Below are 24,362 nucleotides of genomic sequence, written 5' to 3'. Positions count from 1 at the left end.
AGAAGGTTCCTATACTGACTGGCCAGGGCCGCGGCACAGGCTTGGGAACTTATACTGCAACCCCAAGTTAAAATATTATTATATGTAGGGCTGGGAAGGTGGCTCAGTGGTAGAGCGCTTGCCTTGCATGCCTGAGGCCCTGGGTTCGATTCCTCAGCACCACATAAGCAAAAAGAACAAAGCCGGAAGTGGTGCTGTGGCTCAAGTGATAGAGTGCTAGCCTTGAGCTGAAGAGCTGAGGGACAGCACTCAGGCCCAGAGTTCAGGGCCCACGACTGGACCCAAAAAAAAAAATATTATTATATGTATGAATGAACAAGTAAAACATAAAATCACAAACTTGGAAGCATGAACTATCTAGGGACAAAGAACAAATCAAGTGAAGTATGTTTTGTCTTTTAGTTACTAAAATAATGGGTCTAAAAGCTGATAATTATTCTAGTCATCCCATTAAGTGCAAAGGGCCCTATACAGACAGGCATATACAGAATTATTTTCAATTATATCAACAAAGTACTTAGATTAATGAATAAGGAGGAGTGAAAGCATTAAATAGGCCTTTTGCTATTCTTGAGTTGTGAGCAATTTATCTTTCTTCTTGTACTTTTCAGATTTTCTTTGATGGGTGTTATTACATTTATAATAAAAGCTATGCATTTACAAAAGAGAGGCAGAAGTAGTGCTTTATGTGAAGGTGTCAGTGTTTTATAATCCCCTATTACTTTTTGATTTACTAGATTGTAAATTATATGAGCCCAGTATTCTGTCTGTTTCCCATCACCAGATTTGGTGGATGTCAAATGAAAGGACCGTGGGCAAAATTCAATAGAGTTCATTCAATTTTTTTTTTTTTTAATGGTTCTGGGATTGAGCACAAGGCAAGCTTTCTACCACTTATTCCAAGTCCCTAACACTTTGATTTTAGCTTGTTTTTGAGAGAGGTCTCCGTTTTGCTAGGGCTGATTTCAAACTGAGATCTTCCTCTTACACCTCCTCAATCATTGGGATTAGAGATGTATACCACAATACCTGGCTATTAAATATGTGTGTGTGTGTGTGTGTGTGTGTGTGTGTTTCTGTATCTCTCTTCTTTTTTTGGTGGTGGTGTGTTTTATTTTTATTTTTTTGCTCCGGTCATGGGGCCTGAACTCTGGGCCTGGGCGCTGTCCCTCAGCTCTTCAGCTCAAGGCTAGCACTCTACCACTTGAGCCGCAGTGCCACTTCTGGCTTTTTTTTTCTTCTGCTTATGTGGTGCTGAGGAATCGAACCCAGGGCCTCATGCATGCAAGGCAAGCACTCTACCACTGAGCCACCTTCTTAGCCCGGTGGTGTGTTTTATAGGTCAGTATTGACCTATAAAACCAAACACACACACACACACACACACACACACACACACACACCCCTGATGGCACACTTAAGAAACAAAGTGAATTTGAATTACATCACATGTGTGAGAGTGAGGCCTGATTATGCACTAAGCCTGCTGCTCATCTATTTTCATGTCTGAGAGGGACACCACCTCAGCCAGAAGCCTGGGAGTTACCCTAGCTTCTCCTGCACCCCACAGTCAATTAGCCCAATCTCTTTCTTCCTCTGACGTGACTCCCTTTGCTCCAGGCCCCATATCTCTGATCTTTGTTACCATAGCTGCCTGCTAACCACTTCCTCTGCTCTCACTTTGTTTACCCAAAATCTGTGTCTTCTGAACCAACACCATGCTCTGGACATTTCTAGGTCATTTCTTTTCTTTATAGGCTCTCAATGGTTCTCCACTGTTCTCAGGGGCAAATATAAGACCATTGAAGGTAAGCCCAGGATGACTGTTCTTCAGACTACCCCTTACCCTTTGCTTGGCTTCCACTTCACCTCTGCTGTTAAAGTGGATGTCCTTTCTTCCGATGTCCTCAGACCCCAAGCTTGGTTCAGAACTCTCTTCTCAACTCCCACCAGCCTTGTGCTTATCTCTAGGTGTATTGTTTGTGAGGTGTGTGCTCACTAGCTTCCCTGTGCATACCTTAAAGTCCTCCCAGACTGAAACAGGCTTGTCCCCAGTGTACTTCCAGCACTCCGCACTAGGGAGGGCTTCCATAGCTGTTGAGGGACGAATGAGGAAAGAACAAAGGAAGGACTCTTGGGGTACTTCTTAGGGATGAGATGTAGCTCAGTGGTAGAATATTTGCTTAGCATGCACACAAAAACCCTAGGTTCCAATCCCCAGCATATGAAACAAAAAGGAGTTAGTACTTCTTCAATTGTTTACATGTGAATAACCAGAACAAGGTATCCTAAAAGAGTCCATAAATTCTCCAAAGAAGATTAAATTGTTTTGTGTGTGTGTGTGTGTGTGTGTGTGTGTGTGTGTGCCAGTACTGGGTCTTGGACTCAGGGCCTAGGTGCTGTCCCTTGAGCTTTTTTTTGCTCAAAACTAGCACTCTACAATTTGAGCAACAGCTCCTCTTCTGGCTTTTTGCTCACTAATTGCAGCTACAAGTCTCATAGACATTTCTCCCTGGTCTGGCTGTGAATGGTGAGTAGCTAGGATTACATATGTGAGCCACCAGTGCCTGGTGAGATTTTTTTTTTAAAAGTCCTTTATTTTGTCAGTCATGAGGCTTGAACCTGGGTCTGGGCATTGTACCTGAGCTCTTTAGCTCAAGGCTGGTGCTCTACTACTTTGAGCCACAGCATCACTTCTGGTTTTTTGGTGGTTATTTGGAGATACGAGTCTCATGGACTTTCCTGCCTCCTGAGTGGCTAGGATGATAGGTGTAAGCCACCAGCACCCAGCAAACAAAGCAAAACAAAACAAAATGAAAAATGAAAAAAGTAACTCATAATTTAAGAAACAGTGTGGGAGCTAGGTATGATGGCCTCCAACTGTAATTCTCAGCATTCAGGAGGCTAAGGCAGGAGGACCCAGAGTTTTTTTTTTGGTTTTTTTTTTTTGGTTCGGTCATGGGGCCTGAACTCTGGGCCTGGGCGCTGTCCCTCAGCTCTTCAACTCAAGGCTAGCACTCTACCACTTGAGCCACAGCGCCATTTCCGGCCTTTTTCTTTTTGCTTATGTGGTGCTAAGGAATCGAACCCAGGGCCTCAGGCATGCAAGGCAAACGCTCTACCACTGAGCCACCTTCCCAGCCCAGTTTAAGGTCTTAATATACACTATGTAAAAAAACGAACAACTTGTGGGCAGGAATGGGAGGGGTAAACCGGGAGAAAGCAAAAGAAGGGCTGATATTGTCCAAGAGGAACTGTACTTATTGCCTGACTTATGGAATTGTAACCTCTCTGTAAAACACCTTAATAATAACAATAGAATTATATTTTTTTGTCTTTTTTTGCCAATCGTGGGGCTTGAACTCTGGCCCTAGGCACTATCCCTCAACTCTTCAGCTCAAGGCAAAGGTTCTACCACTTGAGTCATAGCACTAATTATAATTTTTAAAAAAGAAAAAAAACACCAAAAACAAAAATTCAGTGTGGATTTGATAGGCAGAAATGTGGGTGAATATGTGGATAGAGCTGGGGCAGTGGGAGCAGCCACTCCATTTGTGTGCTTTATCAGACATTGTTTAGAATTGCTGCTGCTGATGACAAATAGGAATAGACTGACTTTGGGTCATATTATTTTTGTTGTTGTTGTTGGTTGTGGGGCTTGAACTCTGGGCCTGGGCGCTGTCCCTCAGCTCTTCAACTCTACCACCAGAGCCACAGCGCCACTTCTGGCTTTCTGAGTGGTTTATTGGAGATAAGAGTCTCACGGACTTTCCTGCCTGGGCTGGCTTTGAACTGTGATCCTCAGATCTCAGCCTCGTGAGTAGCTAGGATTACAGAGGTGAGCCACCAGCACCCGGCTAGGTTTTTGTTTTTTGTCTTGATGCTAGGGATCAAACCAGACTCTTGCATATTAAATTTATTGTTTTTTAGTTCTCCTCTGCTAATTCTCCCCCATTCTTAGACCCGACTCTCATATTTTGTTTGCCAATGGATGAGCTATTCTTCTTTCCTCCTCTCAGCATTGAGTTGGCCACCACCTCTGGAAACTCTGTGGGTAACTAGGTCCTCTCCCAGGGCTGAGCCATCTCCCTGTGACTCCTCTGGCATCTTAGCTCTTCTGGAGAATTCTCTGAGCTTCCTGGCTGGCAGCCATCTTTGGGGAAATGGCCTTCCCATGCTGGCACGGACACTACATAGGATTCTCTTGGGATCCAGTCCTACCCCTGCCCCTGAGGCCCAGACTGGCTCTCAGAGCCTTACTTTACTCACCATAAAACCAGAGTGAGGGCTGTGAATGTGGCTTAGTGGTAGAGTGCTTGCCTAGCATGCACACAGCCCAAGGCTTGGTTCCTCAGCACCACATAAACAGAAAAGGCTGGAAGTGGTGCTGTGGCTCAATGGTAGAGTGCTAGCCTTGAGCAAAAGCAGCTCAGAGACAGCGCCCAGGCTCTGAGTTCAAGCCCCAGCTCTGAGAAAAACAAGAGAAAACAGTGTGAGCTTCAGGGTTGTTTCCCAACCCTTGTCAAGCTGGGAAGGAAGGAATATCAGCAATGGAAGGGATGTTGCTCCTCATGTTCCCTCTTGCTGCTTTTCTCTCTGACCTGATCAAGACATTCTCCTGAGGAGACTGGCTGGAGTGGGTGTGTCCAGCAGCAGGACCGGAAGCGAGTCTGGACAGGTGGACTCTGTGTGTGTGTGTGTGTCTGTATGTGTGCGTGTGTGTGTGTGTGTGTGTGTGTGTGTTGGAGAAGGAGGGGACAGGGGTGGCTCCCAGGTTAAGTGTGGGAGAGCGGCTCCAGCAGGCTGGCTGTCCTTACTCAATGACCACCTCCAGGAACTGCTTAGACAGACACTAGGCTTGGCTAGATTGTGGCTACACTATGGTGCTGGGGAGGGGCTGGAGAGCCGAGAACAGTTCCTTAGTGAAGTCATTTCTAAAGTGGAAGCCAAGGTCTCTTTGTGAAAAGGAAAGGCGTTGTCATCCAAGCAGGAGGGATTCACGTTAGCTAATAGGATGGGCAAGTGATGGTGGAGCAGGGAGCAATGTGTCTCCATATTTGGGCTGCTTCTGAGAAGGAAGAGGAAACTACACCCTCCTGCCAATGAGAGGGAGGGATGTCTTATTAGAAAGCAGGAAAGATGGCAAGTAGTCCCTGGGGAAGGGGCAGCCTTAGTCAGGGTTTGGGAAGCCACAGCTGAGGAGGACACCCTGGGACATTTGAACCTTGGGTCAGGCCATCTTTGGACCTCATTGGTTCCTTTGTGAAGTGAGGAGAATTCCAAAGGGAAGAGACTAAGTGTCCTAGGCCTGGTCACTAGACTCAGGAATCTTCCTTACCTGTTCCTTCTGAAGACTTGAGCTGAGAGGAAAAACTGCACGCTGAGCTCAGTGAGGTGGTGAGAGGAACAGAAGGATGTGCCCGGGAAGAGTGGTATTCAGGGCACCTGGAGCCTGGACCAGACTACAGGAGCGGAGGGATATCTTGACCCTGACTTCCCAACTTTCTTAATCCCATCTCTGTGCCATATAGTTCCTCTGCAGGGCCCCTCAGCCCTTTCATTCTATACAGTGTGTGTGTGTGTGTGTGTGTGTGTGTGTGTGTGTGTGTGTGTGTGTGTGTGTGTATGTGTGTATGTGTGTGCTTACGCTGGTCCTGGGCTTGAACTTAGGGTCTCCTATTATCCTTTGGCTTTTTCTGTTCAAGGTTGGCTCTACTACTTGATTATTTTTTTTTTTTGGATCCAGTCGTGGGGCCTGAACTCAGGGCCTGGGCGCTGTCCCTCAGCTCTTCAGCTCAAGGCTAGTGCTCTACCACTTGAGCCACAGTGCCACTTCCGGCTTTTTTCTTTTTGCTTATGTGGTGCTGAGGAATTGAACCCAGGGCCTCATGCATGCAAGGCAAGCACTCTACCACTGAGCCACCTTCCCAGCCCCGGCTCTACTACTTGAAACACAGCTCCACTTCCAGCTTTTTGGTGGTTAATTGGAGATAAGAATCTCATAGACTTTTCTGTCTGGGTTGGCTTCCAACTGTGATCCTCAGATCTCAGCCTCCTAAGTAGCTAGGATTACGGACATAAGCCCAGTGCTTGTCTGATTTTTCTGATGTTAAACCACCCTTACATTTTTTTGGTATGTGTGCGGCCAGTCCTGGGGCTTGAACTCAGGGCCTAGGCACTGTCCCTGAGATTTTTGTTGTTGTTGTTCAAGGGTAGTACTCTACCATTAGAGACACAGCCCCACTTCCAGCTCTTTTAGTAGTTAATTAGGGATAAGAGGCTCATGAACTTTCTTGCTTGGACTGGCTTCAAACCACAGTCCTCAGAGCTCAACCTCCTGAGTAGCTAGGATTATAGGTATGAGCCACTATCACCTGACTCCTTGCAACTTTTTTAAACTCTGGAGATTGTTGGACTTTATGATTTTCCTTCTCCTTCTCCCCAAAGAAAAACAGGCAAGAAAATAAGGTCAGAGCCTAGCTTGTAGGGCTATAAAGGAGAGAAGTCCATATGGGAACCAGAGGGAACCCACAAGGCCTCACAGCCAGTCCATGGGAGGCAGGAAGCAGGTGATATGGATCCTGAGCTCAAAAAGCAAGTTAGCAATCACCAAAGAGAGCTGTGGGCACAGCTCAGGCATAGGCAGGGTATACTGGAGACATTCCAACAGGCTCACAGGAGCCAGAGTAAATCTTCACAAGCTTGCAGAAAGCTTGATACATACACAGCCACCATTAGAAAATTAAATGGTATAAACATATAATTAACTTAATTATTTAAAAAACAAAAGTAATATATAATCACTTCCTAATTATCGCTGTATTTTACTATTATCTATGCTCTTCCAAGTGTTAACATCTATTGTGTATTTAAGGTGGAGAGACCATTTAATAAGGTACTGCTACTATCTCCTGCAAGCTCCTTTCTTTCTCTCTCTTTCCTTCCTTCCTTCCTTCCTTCCTTCCTTCCTTCCTTCCTTCCTTCCTTCCTTCCTCCCTTCCTTCCTTCCTTCCTTCCTTCCTTCCTTCCTTCCTTCCTTCCTCCCCTCCCCTCTTGCTTTTTTTCTGTCAGTCATGGGGCTTGAACTCAAGGCCTGGGTGCTGTCCCTGAACTTTTCCACTCAAGGCTAGCATGCTACCATTTTGAGCCACAGTGCCACTCCTGGTTTTCTGATCGTTAATTGGAAATAGTCTCAGCAATTTTCCTGCCCTGGCTGACTTGGAACTCTGATCCTCAGATCTCAGCCTCTTGAGCAGCTAGGATTACAGGCATTATTGTATGAGCGAGCAGAGCTGGCAGTTTGGGGTCTGGACAGAGAAGTCGAGCCTGGGTCTTGTTACACCAGGCTCTCCTCTAGGGCATCTGTATTTGAGCAGAACTTTGATGGTATTCCTTAGAGTACAGTGACAGCCTAGCTGCAGGTGTGTGTGTGTGTGTGTGTGTGTGTGTGTGTGTGTGTGTGTGTGTGTGTGTGTGTTTGGTGCTAGGAACTGAATTCAGGGACTGATGTGTGCTGGGCATGTTACAGAGTTACACTCCAGCCCATCAGATATACATTTGAAAGGTGCAGAGAAGCTTTGTTGGTCTGAGTCCTGGCTGAGTGAGAGAGTAGGAGGCAATAAGGGTGGAGATGGCTGGAGGCTGGTGGCAAGGTGGGTCTCACTTGGGTGTTGGTCTCCTGAGGCCATAGCTGTGAGCTTGGGTTTCCCATCGTGCTGGCTCAACAGGTCACAGGAGGTGATGAGTGACTCACCTCTTTAACCCTCTAATGCCCTTGTTCAGGAAGGGGGACAGGGGTACACAGAATGCAGCTCCTGTGGGTTCTTCTGTACGGGCAAACATCCTGTGTTACACACCTGGGACTGAGATGTGTGCCTGGTCTGACGGTGCACAGGAAGTCCTTGCTGGGAAGGATCCTGTGGCACAAAGCACAGGTAGCACATGAGTGAGCACATCGTACTTCCGGGAGCACATGAACAGAGGTGGAAGTGCCACACAAAAGAGGGGTGCACTTTTAGAGCCCAGTAAGACAAGGCTGGTGACTGGGGGGCTGGGGAGAGGGCTTGTCTGGTTCAGCTGGCAGAGCCTGGGGCCCTGTCTGTGATGATGGTGGCTGCTTCCCTAAGCTTAAGCTTCCCTTAAGTTCCCCAGCTGCAGGATGGGGTGGGTACTCCATTGTAGCCCTGAGAGAGCATGCGCACTCTACAGGCCACACAGGCAGGCCTGGAGGATTAAGTGTGGCAGGTTGGCCATCCAAACAGAGATTTCGCCGAACTCCCTTGGCAGACAGGAAATGTGGGCCCCACTGCTGTGAGATCTTCAGAGACAGGAGGAGAGCCTGTCAGCTCTAGGTCCCCCATGCCCCTGGCTAGTGTGGGCTGTGAGTGCTGGCATGTGCTGTGTACACACACCACGGCTGGCTGTGTTGGCTCCTGCCCCAGCGCCCCAGGCCTGGTGCTGCTTTGCACTTTTCTCTGTGATCTCAGAGATACCCAGAGAGTGGGGCAAAGAGTCAGGGCCCGGAGCCAGAAGTGTGGACTGCTCAAGCTTTCACTCAGGGACTGTTGAGATATTTCTTTTCCACTGGAAGATGGAATGAGGCAAAAGCCTTGCACAGAGAGCTAGCGAAGGTGCAGAAGGCCTTCACAGGTGGGATGTGTGTGTGTGTGTGTGTGTGTGTGTGTGTATGTGTTGTTTCATTCCATTACAGGGGCTTCCAGAGGCTGTAGACTCCAGAGAATTGTGCTCTTCCCGAAAAGGCATTCAGCCTTCTGGACATGTGAAGCATTTAGAAGTTCTAGGGCTGGGCTTCAAAACAAATTAGCAGTGTGACAGGTCAAGACTTGCCTGCTGAGAGGCTGGGAAAGTCTTTCTACCCATCCCTGCCCCTAGGTCTCGGTCCTGAGCTGGGGAAGGGGTGGGGGTTGAATCGCAATGCCTCCCCTCACCCTGCCACTGAAGCCTGAACTGGCTCCCAGTGGTCCCTCCAGTGTTCCTCCCGCATCCCAGCTTGCTGCCGCTCACATTCACACTTCTAGGCTTCAGAGCTTTCATCCTGGGGCTGTTGGCTTAGCCAGAGCAAACAGAGACAGCACTAAAATCAACAGAACAAGAAAAGAAATGACCCAGGTGACATGCAAAAGAAAACTTCGGTGCCACAGTGAAAGGTGTGTGGGCTGGACTGATGGAGCCCTGTGTCTCCTCGGGGCTGGAGACCCAGAGGTGGGCTTTGGGGCTGAGCTTCCAGAGTCAGTGCAGACCACAGGAGGAGTTCATGCTTTACCCAGGAGGATATGGGTGGAGAGGGATGCACCCCTTACCACTCCCAGGAAAGCCTCAGAACCTGCAGAGAGTGAGTGAGAGGCTTCACTGGGGCTGGGACTGGGCTGGTGGGAGCCAATAGTCTGTGAAGAGAGTGAGGAGCACCTGGCTTTCTGCCAAGCCCCTGCTAATTCCCGCCCCCTCCCCCTCCCCTTGCACCTACCCCCCCCCCCCCCCCCTGCTCTCCCATGCCAGGTCTTGGAGCCAGGAATTCCTAGAGATGCTGGTTTTACCACTTGGCTCCTCCAGGCAGATGTTCCCTCTGGACAAACTATTTCTCTCTCATTCAGGGCAGAGGGGCTCCATTTGTTTAGCACTCACTTAGACGCACTGGCTGTGGTTCTAGGGAGGAGGAACCATTTGGGACTTATTTCTGCCTCCCTCCAAACCCCACCCTTCCAGGGCAATGGGCTCAGATAGCCTGGTGTCCATAGGAGCAGCCTGCTTGGATCCCCTTCCGAGACTCAATGAGGGATCCTGTGGAGGGAGCTTAGTGATTGCAATGACCCCTGACCCAAAGAGTCACCAGGGGTTCAGGTTCAGAGCACTAAGAGTTCAGGCAACAAAGGTCAGGGCTAGGAGTCCAGACACACCCAGCTGCAGAGCTCAGGGAAAGACTCTGGGCATGGGTCTTGCTGCCTGTGGAATGAGCACCTTATACTCTACTCCAAACCATCTAACTTGGTCCTATCATCAGGCAAGAAAGAGAAGGAGATGGACAGCAGACCCCCCCCCTCTTCAAATAAGTGCCAATCTACCACTTAGAAATTTCCAAGCACTTGCCACACCCTTTGCCAGGGAAATCCATTGTGTTTCTTCTTTTGCAGAGGAAGAACCCAGCAAGCTGTCTTGTCTAAAGTCATCAGCACCAACTGGGAAGCTGAGCTGAGCTGGACTCACAGGTCACCTGTCTATAAAACCTGAGCATTGAGCAGTTCACCACCCAGACGGGGGAACCCCCCTGAATAAGGAAACATCAAGCCAGCCCCAAACTCGGGCTTCTGGCCAGGTGTCTGGGTTTTTCCATTGTTCATTCCTGCCATGACTTTCAGCATTTTTTGGGGGGTGGGGTGGGGGTGGTTAAGGGTTGGTGGTTCTGGAGACGGACATCAGGGCTAGCACATGCTAGGTAAGGAAGCTCGCTATCACTGAACTACACCCTCTCTTTCATTCTTCTTGTATTCTTCATCCTGACTCCTATCCCTCTTCCAATTGGCATAGTGCCTGAGTCTTGGACTTTTTCTTTCCTGTGGGTTAAGAAATTGCTGCTTGTGCCGGGCGCTGGTGGCTCACGCCTGTAATCCTAGCTACTCAGGAGGCTGAGATCTGAGGATCGCGGTTCAAAGCCAGCCCGGGCAAGAGAGACTGTGAGACTCCTATCTCCAATAAACCACCAGAAAACCGGAAGTGGCGCTGTAGCTCAAGTGGTAGAGCGCTTGCCTTGAGCTGAAGAGCTGAGGGACAGTGCCCAAGCCCAGAGTTCAAGCCCCACGACCGACCAAAAAAAAAAAAAAAAAAAAAAAGAAATTGCTGCTTGTACAGCCCAATGCCTTTGGCTCATGCCTGTAATCTTAGTTACTTGGGAGGCTGAGATCTGGAGGATCTTGGCTGGAGGCAGGAAAGTTTTTGAGACTTCCTTCTGGGAGAACTAGCCGATGGAAGGGTCAGGCTGTCACACTTGAATCCCACTGGCTGGTGGCCATCATTAAGCATGGGAAGACTACACCTTATATACCTCTGGATAGTATGCAGCTCATTTTCTTGTCTATACTGGGGTTTGAACTCAGGGCCTTTCATTTGCTATGCAAACACTCTATTATTAATCTATGTCCCCAGACCTTGGATTGGAGTCAGTAGAAGTATATAGTACCATCTACAAGGAGTTCTCTGCTCTACCTGAACAAAAAAGAAAAATGGTAGAAAGAAAAAAGAAAATCCCATTTGCTTATTGTATGCACTAAGCCATCTGAAAGAAAAGGTAAGTGGCATTACAAGAAAGAAAACGAATTGCAAACCCAAGACTTCCTATATAGGACCACATTTACTCAACAAACCAATGGTGTGTATAATGTATAATGGAGAGAGGGAAACTTGTTTTGATGAGAATATTTAACCTGGTGTGTGTGTGTGTGTGTGTGTGTGTGTGCGTGCGTGTGTGCGCGCATGTGCATACACATGTGTATGACCTTGTTTGGATCCTGACTCAAACCAGCAAATCATTGCAAAAAGACATTCAGAAACTATTACTGGTAGAACAATTCCATGGAATTGTTAATTTTGTTAGGCATGGCATTGTGTTAAGTAAAAACAAAACAAAACCATGTTCTTTTTTTTTGGGTCCAAGATCAGATTTTGAATTGAAGAATTTGTACCTAATGTTGTTTTCATTGGGTAGTGCTTTAGCCACACCATCAACCCCCAAAAAGGTTCTTACATTTCAGAGATGAACACTGAATAATATACAAAAGACATGATAGAATATCTGTAATTTTTCTTAAAATACTTTGGAAAAAGGGCTGGTGTTGTATGTAGTTCGGTAGTAGTGCTTGTCCAGCATGCACAAGGTTCTGGATTCAATTCTCAGCACCTAACAACAACTTTAGAAAAGTACAGATGAGGGCTGGGAAGGTGGTAGAGTGCTTGCCTTGCACGCATGAGGCCCTGGGTTCAATTCCTTAGCACCATATAAGCAGAAAAAGCCAGAAGTGGAGCTGTAGCTCAAGTGGTAGAGCGCTAGCCTTGAGCTGAAGAGCTGAGGGACAGTGCCCAGGCCCAGAGTTCAGGCCCCATGACTGGCAAAAAAAAAAAAAAAGAAAAGTACAGATGAGGGAGAGTGATAGAGAGGGTGAGACTCTACACGTGTAGAAGGGTCAAAACATGGGCTAATATATGAGGCGACAAAGTCCCAGGAGTTAATGATTTTAGACTCTAGATAGGGCTTATATGGGAACCTGTATTTTTGTACATTTAAAATTTTCATTTAGAAATGCTATAGGGACATCACAAAGAAGGCTTCCCTAGAGGTGTGGGAACCCCTGCTTACACAGCATGAGGCCTCTGTACTGCCCCCAGCCTCCCTGCCAAAACAGTAAATAAAAGAGCCAGAGAAAAGGACTCAGAGCATCAGATGACCCTTAGTTACTGCCACAATAGGGCAGGGAAATCAGAGCTGAGATTATATACCTACCCAGACCCCTCCCCATCCAGCCAAGAAGGGAAAGGACACAAGAGGGGAACACTGGTTTAGATGTTCTCCTGGGAGTAGGGCAGGGTGAGGAAGCACTTAGGCCATCACTCTAAAGCGGAGTGAGCCATACACTATCTTAGCAGGATCTCTAGCTTCTAAATTCACTTACCAACTAGGTCTACTCTCTTCTAAATTCATTTACCAACATGTCATTCCCTTGCTGCTATTCCATCTGACCATTAATCAACCACAATTATTGCATCGCACCCTAATTGTGTCATTATCCCCTACCATTCTTTCCACCAGCAGTGAGTTGTTCCTCTGTTCTCATACTAACACCAGTGCAATGCCTACAGGCACTCAAGTGCAAGCACGTGGCACTGGGCTCCATGGCCTTGGTAGGATGGCAAGCAGGAACACTGGAGTAAGGGAGCTGGAAGTGCTGTGGCAAAGGTAAGGACAGGCTTCCTGGAACCAGGGAGTAGCATTGGCATCCATGAGGTAACGTGAGATGGCCCAGAGGATGATTCATTCTTCAAGTAGATTGGATGGTGGGGGCGCAACCCTGGGACTTTCCTTCCTTAGAGGTGGCTCTGAACCTTGCTCCTCAGATCTCAGCCTCCTGAGTAGCTAGGATTACAGATGTGAGCCAACAGTGTCCTGCTGTTTGTTAGCTTTTTTTTTTTTGAGGCTTGAACTTGGCATGGGTGCTGACCCTGAGCTTCTTTTGCTTAAGGCTAGTGCTCTACCACTTGAGTCACAGCTCCACTTCTGGCTTTTTCTGAGTAGTTTATTGGACATAAGAGTCTCACAAGCTGGGCGCCAGTAGCTCACACCTGTTATCCTAGGTACACAGGAGGCTGAGATCTGAGGATCCCGTTCAAAGCCAGCCTGGGCAAGAAAAGTCTGGGGGACCCTTATCTCCAATTAACCACCAGAAAACTAGAAATGGCTCTGTGGCTCAAGTGGTAGAGCACTAGCCTTGAGCTGAAGAGCTGAGGGACAGCGCCTAGGCCCAGAGTTCAAGCCCCATGATTGACAATAAATAAATAAAAAGAGTATTACAGACTTTCCTGCCTGGGCTGGCTTCAAAAAGCAATCCTCAGATCTCAACTTCCTGAGCAGCTAGGATTACAGGCTTGAGCCTGTAATCCAGTTATTTGCTTGCTTTTTACACCAGCAAAATCATTAATTCGTGGGACACTAGTCACCTTATATTAGTCCATGTTTTAACCCTTCTACACATGTACAGTCTCACCCCCTCTATCACTCTCCCTCATCTGTACTTTTCTAAAGTTGTTAGGTGCTGAGAATTGAATCCAGAACCTTGTGCATGCCGGACAAGTACTACCACCGAACTACATACAACACCAGCCCTTTTTCCAAAGTATTTTAAGACAAATTACAGATATTCTATCATGTCTTTTGTACATTTTTCAGTGTTCATCTCTGAAATATAAGAACATTTTTGGGGGATTGGTGGTGTGGCTAAAGCACTACCCAATGAAAACAGCATTAGGTACAAATCCTTCAATTCAAAATCTGATCTTGGACCACACAAAAAGAACTTTTTTTTTGTGGGGCTTGAACTCAGGCCTCTTACTCTCATTTGTTTTTTCCACGCAAGGTTGGCACTCTGCCATTTGAGACACATCTCTACTTCTAACTTATTGCTCATTAATTGGAGATAAGCTTTCTCTGTCCAGGCTTGCTTTGAACTTTCTCAGATCTTAGTCTCCTTACAGGTGTGAATCACCAGCACAGGGTGTGCAAAATGTTTTAATTTGCTTCAAAATAAGAAAAATGAACTTGTAAGGCTGAAAAATGTTTTAATGTAAAACATTTATTATCACAGTTGTAAAAGAAAGAATTCCCCCCCTTCCCCCACCAGATATAGGAGCTCCAGCATACAAAAATGCCTGGGTATATACATCGAAAGAACTGAAAGCAAGATCCTGAAGAGATATTTTCATTTGTGTTCATAGCAGCAGTAATGATCATAATAGTCAAAGGGGAAAACAGCCCTAGTGTCCATAGATGGATAAAGAAAATGTGGTCTGAGCTGGGCATGGGAAATACTGTTGTTTAATGATAGAGAATTTCAGTTTTGCAAAATGACTTTTGGTGGTTGATTGCATGACAATAGAATAGTAGTGAATTGGATGCCTAAAGTAGGTAAGACAGCAGATTTATCTACTTGCCATGTCAAATGAAGAGAGAACTGGTGTGGAAGAGGTGCAAGGCTTTGGGGCCTTGAGATCTGTAGTTCAGGGCCAGGCTTGCAGCCTGGTGGTAGAGCATTTGTCTATCATTCAGAAGGGCTGAAGCTGGATCCTCAACACTTTGTGAAAAGAGAAAAAATAAAATCTGTAGCACAACAAGAGAAACCGGTTGTGGTCTCCAAAATACAGCAGGAAGTGTGTTCTCAAACTAGATTTGGATAATTTCGAATTAGAAGAGCTGTGAATATGGGTAAATACATTCTAGATATTCTGAATATAGTTTCCTATTTTCTCATCTAAACAGATCTTTTTCTTTTTTTGAGATAAGTTCTTGTTATATAATCCAGGCTGGTTTTGAATGCAAGATCCTCCTGCTTTAGCCTCCTTAGCACTGGGATTCTAGACATGTACTTCACATCTGGCTAACCAGATCATTATTATATATTAGGTCCTGACACACACACTGACCACAGTGCTGTGAACCATGAGAAACTCCTTAGATGTTTATATGTAAGCACTGTGGGCTGATGGGGGCACAGGAGTTTTCTGATTTAGCAGCAGTTTATGTGGGCCTTTAAACCACTATTTTCCCTGTCAAGTGAAAGACCTGGGCTTTGATTTTTTTTTCCATACCATCATTATAATGTCTTTATCTCATAAAATCTTTCTAATAAAAGATGTCAAATCTTAACATATCTTTTCTTTCTTTCTTTTCCTTCCTTCCTTCCTTCCTTCCTTCCTTCCTTCCTTCCTTCCTTCCTTCCTTCCTTCCTTCCTTCCTTCCTTCCTTCTTTCTTCCTCTCTCTCTCGCTCTCTTTCTTTCTTCTTTTTGCTGATCCTGGGGCTTGAATGCATCATCTGATTGCTGTCCCTGGGCTGTTTTGCTCAAGGCTAGCACTCTACCGCTTGAACCACAGATCTACTTCTGGCTTTTTTGGAGGGTGATTAATTGGAGGTAAGAGTCTCATGGGCTTTCCTGCCTGGGATGATTTTGAACCTTGATCCTCAGCTCTTAGCCTTCTGAATAGCTAGGATTACAGGTGCATGCCACCACTGCCTGGCTAAGTTATATTTTTGTCCCTGAAGGAAAAAATTAAAAAGCCAAGGGCCCCCAAGATTCTGAGTACAGCCGAGAGAGAGAGAGAGAGAGAGAGAGAGAGAGAGAGAGAGAGAGAGAGAGAGAGATGCTGCCCAGAGATGGAAGGATGTAAGCCCCAGATCCTGTACTGGGGCAAATAGCAGCCCCCATTCGTGATGTCCGTCCCCTTCCATGTGCCAGCTTGCCTCCTGTTGCTTTCTCAAGCTGTGCTGGCGCTGTGCTGGCAGCCAGGACACCTGGGTTTGACTCACACTCACAGAGTCTGCCTGCCCAACCTAGTGGGCCCAACCTGCACCTGAGGGACTAGTGCGGGTGTGGGATGGCCTTCCAGCAACACAGGGAGAGGCCCAGCAACAGGGAAGGCCTCACCCTGCCTGGGGTCCCTGTGTTCTACCATGTGTTCCTGGCCGAGTCTCAGTGCCTGCTGGGGGGACGGGTGGTGCCCCACATGCTGCCCACACAGACATCTGCACACGCCCCGGTGCAAACCTTTTGTTCCTGGAAAGCCATTAATGGAGTCCCAGTTTTCCAGTGGCTCCCACAGGCAATTACAAACTGCTTCCATGAGCTTTTCCTGGCTTCTCTGTTCTGTTTGGTCTCCAAGGGGATAGCTATGTGTGGAAAGGCCTTGGGATTGGGGCAAAGGTGAGGACTAAGTCAGGGAGCCGCTGACCTTGTCCGTCTGCAGAGGGGCACAGAGGCTGCCCCAGTGGGAAGTCCTAGTGTGAGCCAGGAGGCAGGCAGTCATGCTGGAGCTGCCCGGGCATCAGGGTGAATAGGAGGGTAGAAAGAGGGTAGCTTGCCCTGGGGGAGCTGAGATGGGCTCCCTGCCCACCTCAAGCCCCCTGTTCCAGGCCCCCAGCTCCTGACCAGATCAGATAGGGCACGTTCCTGCAGCACGCTGCCTGCTGACCGGGCCCATGCTGACGCAGGCAGGAAAATATTAACCCAGCTGAATGGGCGGGCACATTGCTCACATGTGTACACCTGTGTGTGTGTCTGTGTGTCTGTGTGTGAGAGGGAGAGAGGGGGGGGGGGAGAGAGAGAGAGAGGCACATATCCACAGAAAGGCTTTCACATGCAAACCAGACAGAAGTTCTAGGCGTGGTGGCACACATCTATAATCCCAGCATTTGAGAGGATTCTGTTTGAGGCTAGCCTGAGTAGCAAAACCCCATCTTACCAAAACCAAACCAAAAATAAAAATCCAGACACAAACACCTCCCGCCCCCCTCAAAAAGACACAAACAAACAAAAAAATCCAAACAGGGTTGGTGGCTCACGCCTGCAATCTTAGCTACTCAAGATGCTGAGATCTGAGGATCAGAGTTCAAAGCCAGTCCAGGCAGGAAAGTCTGTGAAATTCTTATTGCCAATAACTATCAAAAAGCCAGAAATGGAGCCTGGCTCAAAGTGGTAAAGCACTAGCCTTGAGCACAAAAGCTTAGGGACAGTACCTAGGCTGAGTTCAAGCTGAGTTCAAGGCACACACACACACACACACACACACACACACATTCATATTCACATGTACACACACACAATGGTCCATTTATACAAGGAACATACTCACATATGGACATATACTAAGACACAAACATGTCTCACACAAATTCCTTTCTTGTTTTCTCCTTAATTGTTTCTGTTGCCCTCCTCCAGGAAGCTCCAGCTTACACTAGAAAGTGAGAGGTCTGAGCTCTATCTTTGGTGCCAAGTCACCTAGCTCTACATGGGCTACGGAGTACAGAGCTGCATTTAACTTCTTGTTCCCAAGGGCTGGGGTGTGGCTCAACTGGTACCTGCTTAGTAAGCTTGAGGCCCTGAGTCCAATCCCCAGTACTGACAAAATAAAAAAGGTGGGGGGGGGGGAGTATGAGAGACTGGTAAATTCTGGTTCCTCGACTTGGAGTGGCCATGTCTGGTCCTGTCTGCTCTAGTTTCTGTCCACTCTGTCCTGGGGGCCCATGTGTGACTCCAAGAGTCTGTGGGTGAGTGTGTGTTTTGGCAATTGGTGGGTACTAGCGTTCAAGTGCCTCACTGCTCCCTAGCTTAGTCTCCTATTCCCCAGCTCCCCCACTGGGGGGGACCCTGGTGGTCTGGCCCAAGGCAGGGCAGAGGCCGGCTGTACATGTTCTAGTTCTGGATCATCTTGGGAAAGTTGCGACCTTGCCTTGAATCTAAGTTTTCCTCCCTGAAAAAATAACTTTGGAAGGAACATTTACTGGGTGAGGCTAAGTATTTCCTTCTTCCTTCCCTCCCTCCCTCCTTCTTGCCTTCCCCTCTCCTTTCCTCTTCCCCTCCCTCCTTCCCCACTCTTTCTCTCTCTCTTTTTTTTTTTTTGAGACAAAGTCTCACTGTGCAGCCCAAGCTGGCTTTGAACTGACAATCCTCTTGCCTCAGTTTCCTTGGAGCTGGGTTACAGGTATGCATAATGCCTAGGAAGTCTTTTACTTTTGGCAAGTCAGAGACTCTTCCTGGCTTCAGGTGATTCCAGAGAGAATATTCCCACACACCCCCAGCCAGACCAGCTCCTTCCTGGCTTGTTTATATCACAGGCTCCCATGTTACATAATGGGTTTCATGGCTATAAAGAATCTGAGAGAGTATGAGTGTAAGACAGTTTAAATGAAAAGAGTTTCGGGGGCTGGGAAGGTGGCTCAGTGGTAGAGTGCTTGCCTTGCTTGCCTTGCATGCCTGAGGCCCTGGATTCGATTCCTCAGCACCACATAAGCAAAAAGAAAAAAGCTGGAAGTGGCGCTGTGGCTCAAGTGGTAGAGCGCTAGCCTTGAGCTGAAGAGCTGAGGGACAGCACCCAGGCCCAGAGTTCAGGCCCCACGACCGGACCCAAAACAAAAAAACAAAACAAAACAAATGAAAAGCAGTTTCGGCATTCAAGTAGTATATTAGTTTAAACAAATAACTATTTGAAATGATTAGGATTTCATATGTCAAAACTTTGGGAGCGTTTGGGGCAAGTTCAGAGAAGTTTTTAGAATCCTTGGTTGTTCTGATTTTTGAAACATATCTTTTTGCATTTTCATTTCTAATTGGGTTTCAGCCCTAGGCTATTCACAATCACAGAGAGTTGGATACATTTGAAGCTGGGAACAATCTAAATGCCCACCAATAAGGGATTCTGCAATATGGAAGACCCATCTGGTAGAATGCAGGGCAGGATAGCCGTAAGCTTCAGATGCTGTAAACCAACTAACAGAGAAAGATACACCCAATGAATGAGCTTCAGGTATCATTTTTATTATTGACAAAGCTTGTAGTGGATTTGTTAGTTCTGGGATGTCTGCTAAAATATGAAAAAATATGGACAGGAGAAATGGAGGGAATTTTTTGTTCGTTTGGTGCTGGTATGGGCTTAAGCTGGGTACTGTCCCTTAGCTTTTTGGCTTAATGTTACTACTCTACCATTTGAGCCATAATTCTACTTCCAGCTTTTTGCTAGTTAATTGTAGATAACAGTCTCTCAGATTTGTCTGCCAGGGCTAGCTTTGAATCTAGATCTTTAGATCTCAGTCTCCTGAATAGCTGGGATTTCAGATTCAAGACACCAACAACCAGCTGGGCAGGATTCTTTATTATTTTTCATTTTTAGTGTTATTATAAAGGTGATATGCAGAGGGGTCACAGTTACATAAGCCACCCCTTCCCTTGCTGCTTCCTAGGGTTTCCCTCTCACTCCCCCCACAGGTTGTATAGTTCATTTTCAACATAGTTGGATATGATTGTATTGAGGTCCTTTTGGCTTATTTTTAATTTATTTAGCATCTGGAAATCAGGGTTATACACTTGGTAACAGGAGGCTCTACCACTTGAGCTATGTCTCCAGTCCTGGCTTATTTGTATTTTAGGTACTCTAATACTAAAAGAAGTTGGGTGCAATTGGCTCATACCTCTAATTCTAGCTACACAGGAGGCTGACATCTGAGAATTGCAGTTTGATGCCAGCCCTGGCAAAAAAGTCTATGAAGCTGGGTGCTGGTGGCTCACACCTATAATCCTAGCTACTCAGGAGGCTGAGATCTGAGGATTGTGGTTCAAGACCAGCCCAGGCAGGAAAGGCCATGAGACTCTGATCTCCAATAAACCACTCAGAAAACTGGAAGTGGTGCTGTGGCTCAAGTGGTAGAGTACTAGCCTTGAGCTGAAGAGCTGAGGGACAGCGCCCAGGCCCAGAGTTCAAGCCCCATGGCTGACAAAAAAAAAAAAAGAAGAAAGAAAGAAAGAAAGTGTGCGAGACTCTTATGTCACAAATTAGTCAGAAAAAGCTAAAAGTAGTACTGAGGCTCAAGTGGTAGAGCATTAGCTTTGAACAAAAGAAGCTCAGGGACAGTGCCCAGGCCTGAGTTCAGGCACCAGGACCTGCAGAAAAAAAAAAGAAGGGAAAAAAACCCCAAACACACAAATACAAAAAAAAAAAAGAAAGAAAGAAAAGAAAAAGAAAGAAAGAAAAGAAAAAGATAAAAAGGATCTGCTATTTAAAATTTAACATATTCTCTTTAAAAAAGGAAAAAAGAAAAACCCAAGCAAACCAAGCTGGGTGCTGGTGGCTCATCCCTGTAATCTTAGCTACTCAGGAGGCTTAGATCTGAGGATTGTGGTTCAAAGCCAGACTGGGCAGGAAAGTCCATGAGACTCTTATCTCCAATAAACCACCAGAAAACTGGAGGTGGCGCTGTGGCTCAAGTGGTAGCGAGCTTACCTTGAGTTTAAGAGCTCAGAGACAGTGCCTGAGACCCAGAGTTCAAGCCTCATGACCGACAAAACAACAACAAAACAAAAAAACAACAAAGAACAAAACACTTCCAGTTCAGTGATAAACAGCTGTGTCTTCTCAATTAGTTTGGCTAATGCATTTATAAACATTCATTTTTTTCAGGTAGGTAAATATTAATGTCCCCAATCACCAGCTCTCGTGATTTTTAGTATAGTAATAAGTGAGAGGTCAATGGGCGTTGGGTGATTTCCAAACTTTCAGTGGAAGACATAGTTGCACAGAAGACAAAAATAGAAAACAACAGTTTCTAAAAAAGGGACCAAATGCTTAAGGATACATCCAAGTCTACAAAGTGGCCCTGTAGGGCACCAATCCTACCAATTCATTTGCAACCAATTTATCATTCCCATCAAATGAGTCTCTGACTTAACGATCTGCTACTGCTTAACACACTGTTTTGTTGGTGGCTGGGGAGGGGGGGGGGGGAGGGTGTTCTCTGGATGGCGGAAATATCTGGGTAAAAGGACCTCATATCCTCCAATGCTGCTTCACAGATGGGGAAATGGAGGCTGAGGCAGGGACTGAGTGTGGACAGTGAATGTGATGCACAGGGAGGATCAGATCCAGGTCAGTGCAGCCCTCACAGCGGGTATCACTCAGCGCAGATGGTTGCCAGACTTCACAAGTAAAATCATAGATGGGAAGCCGGTGGCTCACACTTGTAATCCTTGCTAACTAGAAGGCTGAGACCTAGAGGATCACAGTTAAAAGCCAGCCCAAACAGTCATGAGACTTTATCTACAATAAACTGACCAGCACTAGCCATGGAGCAAGCAAGCTGAGTGAGAATGCAAGGTCCTGAATTCAAGTTCTGGTTGAGTGTACACACTATCTATCTATCTATCTATCTATCTATCTATCTATCTATCTATCTATCTACCATCTATCTATCTGTCTGTCTGTCTGTCTGCCTGTCTGTCTGTCTGTCTACCTATCTATCTATCTCTCCAGTATATATCCAATTCAACATGAATTTCAGGTACTGCAGATGGTGGAGCTAATGGCCCTGTTCCTCCTCCAGCTGGGCATTCCTCCAGTACCCAGGCCACAAATCCACCCTTGCCTACTAGATACCCAAAGCCTTGGGCACCCTGAGTAAGAGACTTTATGCTACTCCTTGCTTAGAATATTTTGGAAGCTACTTGGCCCTCAAGATGAAGTCAGAGGGGCTGGGAATGTGGCTTAGTGGTAGAGTGCTTGCCTAGCATGCATGAAGCCCTGGGTCCCATTCTTCAGTACCACATACACAGAAAAAAGCTGGAAATGGCGCTGTGACTCAAGTGGTAGAGTGCTAATCTTGAGCAAAAGAAGCTCAGGGGGCTGGGAAGGTGGCTCAGTGGTAGAGTGCTTGCCTTGCATGCATGAGGCCCTGGGTTTGATTCCCCAGCACCACATAAGCAAAACAAAACAAAACAAAAAATCCAGAAGTGACGCTGTGGCTCAAGGGGTAGAGTGCTAGCATTGAGTTGAAGAGCTGAGGGACAGCACCTAGGCCCAGAATTCAGGCCCCATGACTGGACACCCCCCCCCCCACCAAAAACAAAAAAGAAGCTCAGGGACAGTGCCCAAGCCCTGAGTTCAAGCCCCAGAACTGGAAAAAAAAAAAAAAAAGATAAAAATCAGAATCAGACAAAAATAAAATAAACCACTTCTCTAGCTCTCTGCAAGGCTCTCTCCATTCCCAGAAAAGGAGGTTAGACTTCCACAACCTCATGCAAATTTTCTCTTCTTTCTTTCTTTCTTTCTGTCTGTCTGTCTGTCTGTCTGTCTGTCTTCCTTCCTTCTTTCTTTCTTTCTTTCTTTCTTTCTTTCTTTCTTTCTTTCTTTCTTTCTTTCTTTCTTTCTTTCTTTCTTTCTTTCTTTTTCCTTTCTTCTTTTTCTTTCTTTCTTTGGCCTGGGCTGACCTCCAACCTCATTCCTCCTACCTCTATCTCCCAAATATCTGATATTACAGTCCCCTCCCCCCCCAGTGCTCTTTTTTGGCAGTACTGGTGTTTGAACTCAGCATTTCTTTCAGCCACACTTCTACCCCTCACCTGCTCTGCTCATCCCGGGGCTTGAACTCACCTGTGCACTGTCTCTGAACAGTTTTGTGCTCAAGGGTATCGCTCTACCATAGTGCCACAGAAGTGGCGCTGACAGTTCCACTTCTGGCTTTTTCTGAATAGTTTATTAGAGCTGAGAGTCTCTGGACTTTTCTGCCTAGACTGGCTTCAAACAGAGATCCTCAGATCTCAGCCTCCTGAATAGCTAGAACTATAGGTGTGAACTATAGGTGTCCACCTCTTTTAAAAACAATTTAATTTTTAATTTTTTTTCCAGTTCTCTTTGACCTTACTTCACCCATGACCCTGAATGCACAGACAGCACATGAAGGACAGTATAAGAGCAAGTCTTCCTCTTCCATGGATTTACCTCTCCCTGAAGAAGCACACGCAGCCTCCTGAATCCACTGAGGATATGCATAGAGGAGCAAGGCCTCTGGAGTTGCAGCAAGAGTTGGTTCCTGACTAGGAAGCCTTTGCACCCTAGCCTACTGCTGCTGCTCCTTGTAGTAAGCTCCTGGGCAAACAACTGGGTGTGTTCAGAATGGAAACGGCAGCCATGCAGATTCCAGACCTGGCCTGGTCTTTGGCACCCTCTAGAGGAATATTTCATTCTCATACCTGTGCTTTGAGTAACCAAATCCTCTACCATGTACACTGTTGGCTTCGTGAACTCTTCAGACTTACTGTTCATCTCCACTGGCAGATGTCTGCAGCATCGAAAGATTGGCAATGACTCCCTCTCGTGTCAGCACGATGTCACCTGCTCAAGTCCCCAATCTCTGCCTTGTCCTTTCAGACCCAGCCAGGCCCTGAATCTGAAGGACTTGGACCTCCCATGGTTCTCGGTTTCCCTCTTGGCCTCACCTCATTTATTTAGCTCCCCAGCCTTCAGCCTGAACCCCACATGGGGCCAGCTTTGGTTCCTTAATGGAGGCTTGCCTTTCTCAAGGGAGGCATTTTCCTGAGGGCTAGACCATGTTTCTTCTTTCTGACCTCAGGTAGGGGCCCCATAGGAACAGGCTGGGGGGACAGGGGGTGCAATCCCTTATCTCAAATGAGAATGAAGGCTCCCTGAGGACTGACCCAAGGTCTTCTATATCCTTCTGTTTGCTTGTGATTTCCAGAAATTTCTACTCATAGTTTCTATTCTTCTTGGCTTTCCCCATGGGTAGCCTCTGCTACCTCAGGCTCTGGCTCCAAAGTAGGGCCCAAAATGTGGCTTTCCTCTGGGGCTGAAGCTCAGAGAGCCCACCTGGACCTCATCTCTGGCCTCACTAGGGCTGCTTTAGAATTCAGTCACTATGACGCTACTGGCCAGAGGAGAGATTCTATTTTGGGCCGTGTGTCTGGATGTGGCTCAAGTAGCACAAGCCAAACCTCTTCCCTACTGACCTCTCCCCTGGAGGAGTGGACATAGCCTTGGACTCATGCTGGGGAGGGCCGAGAGGCAGGCTCCAGGCTGAGGTCACCAAGATAGCAGAGGCTCAGCTGTGGGTGCAGTGTGGAGCCTGGGTCACACATGGAGGAATGAGATCAAGCTTGCTTTAATCCAGGAACTCCTGAGGCAGAGGCTGAGGTGTGTCAGCAGCGTGAGTGGGGCTCCAAGCTGCTGGGGGCAGGTTGGGCTCTTAGGAACTTCCAAACCTGGAGACTACTGTATGGGTCGGAGGTGATGGTGGAGTTATTTGGGAAAGAA

The 24,362-nt window shown here is 46.9% G+C and overlaps 1 long non-coding RNA gene across 1 annotated transcript; it reads left to right on the top strand.

Annotated features, from left to right (window-relative positions):
* Positions 1–1,725: 1,725 nt before the first annotated feature.
* On the top strand, positions 1,726–23,658 carry LOC122123817. Its single transcript, XR_006150447.1, has 4 exons — positions 1,726–1,808; positions 10,149–10,330; positions 11,158–11,299; positions 22,941–23,658. It is a non-coding gene; the product is annotated as an uncharacterized LOC122123817 (long non-coding RNA).
* The last annotated feature ends 704 nt before the right edge of the window (positions 23,659–24,362 follow it).

Source organism: Dipodomys spectabilis, unplaced genomic scaffold (genome assembly GCF_019054845.1).
Source record: "Dipodomys spectabilis isolate Male_0828 unplaced genomic scaffold, ASM1905484v1 ptg000006l, whole genome shotgun sequence".
Taxonomy (NCBI): Eukaryota; Metazoa; Chordata; class Mammalia; order Rodentia; family Heteromyidae; genus Dipodomys; species Dipodomys spectabilis.
This window is presented reverse-complemented; position numbering and strand designations above follow the sequence as displayed.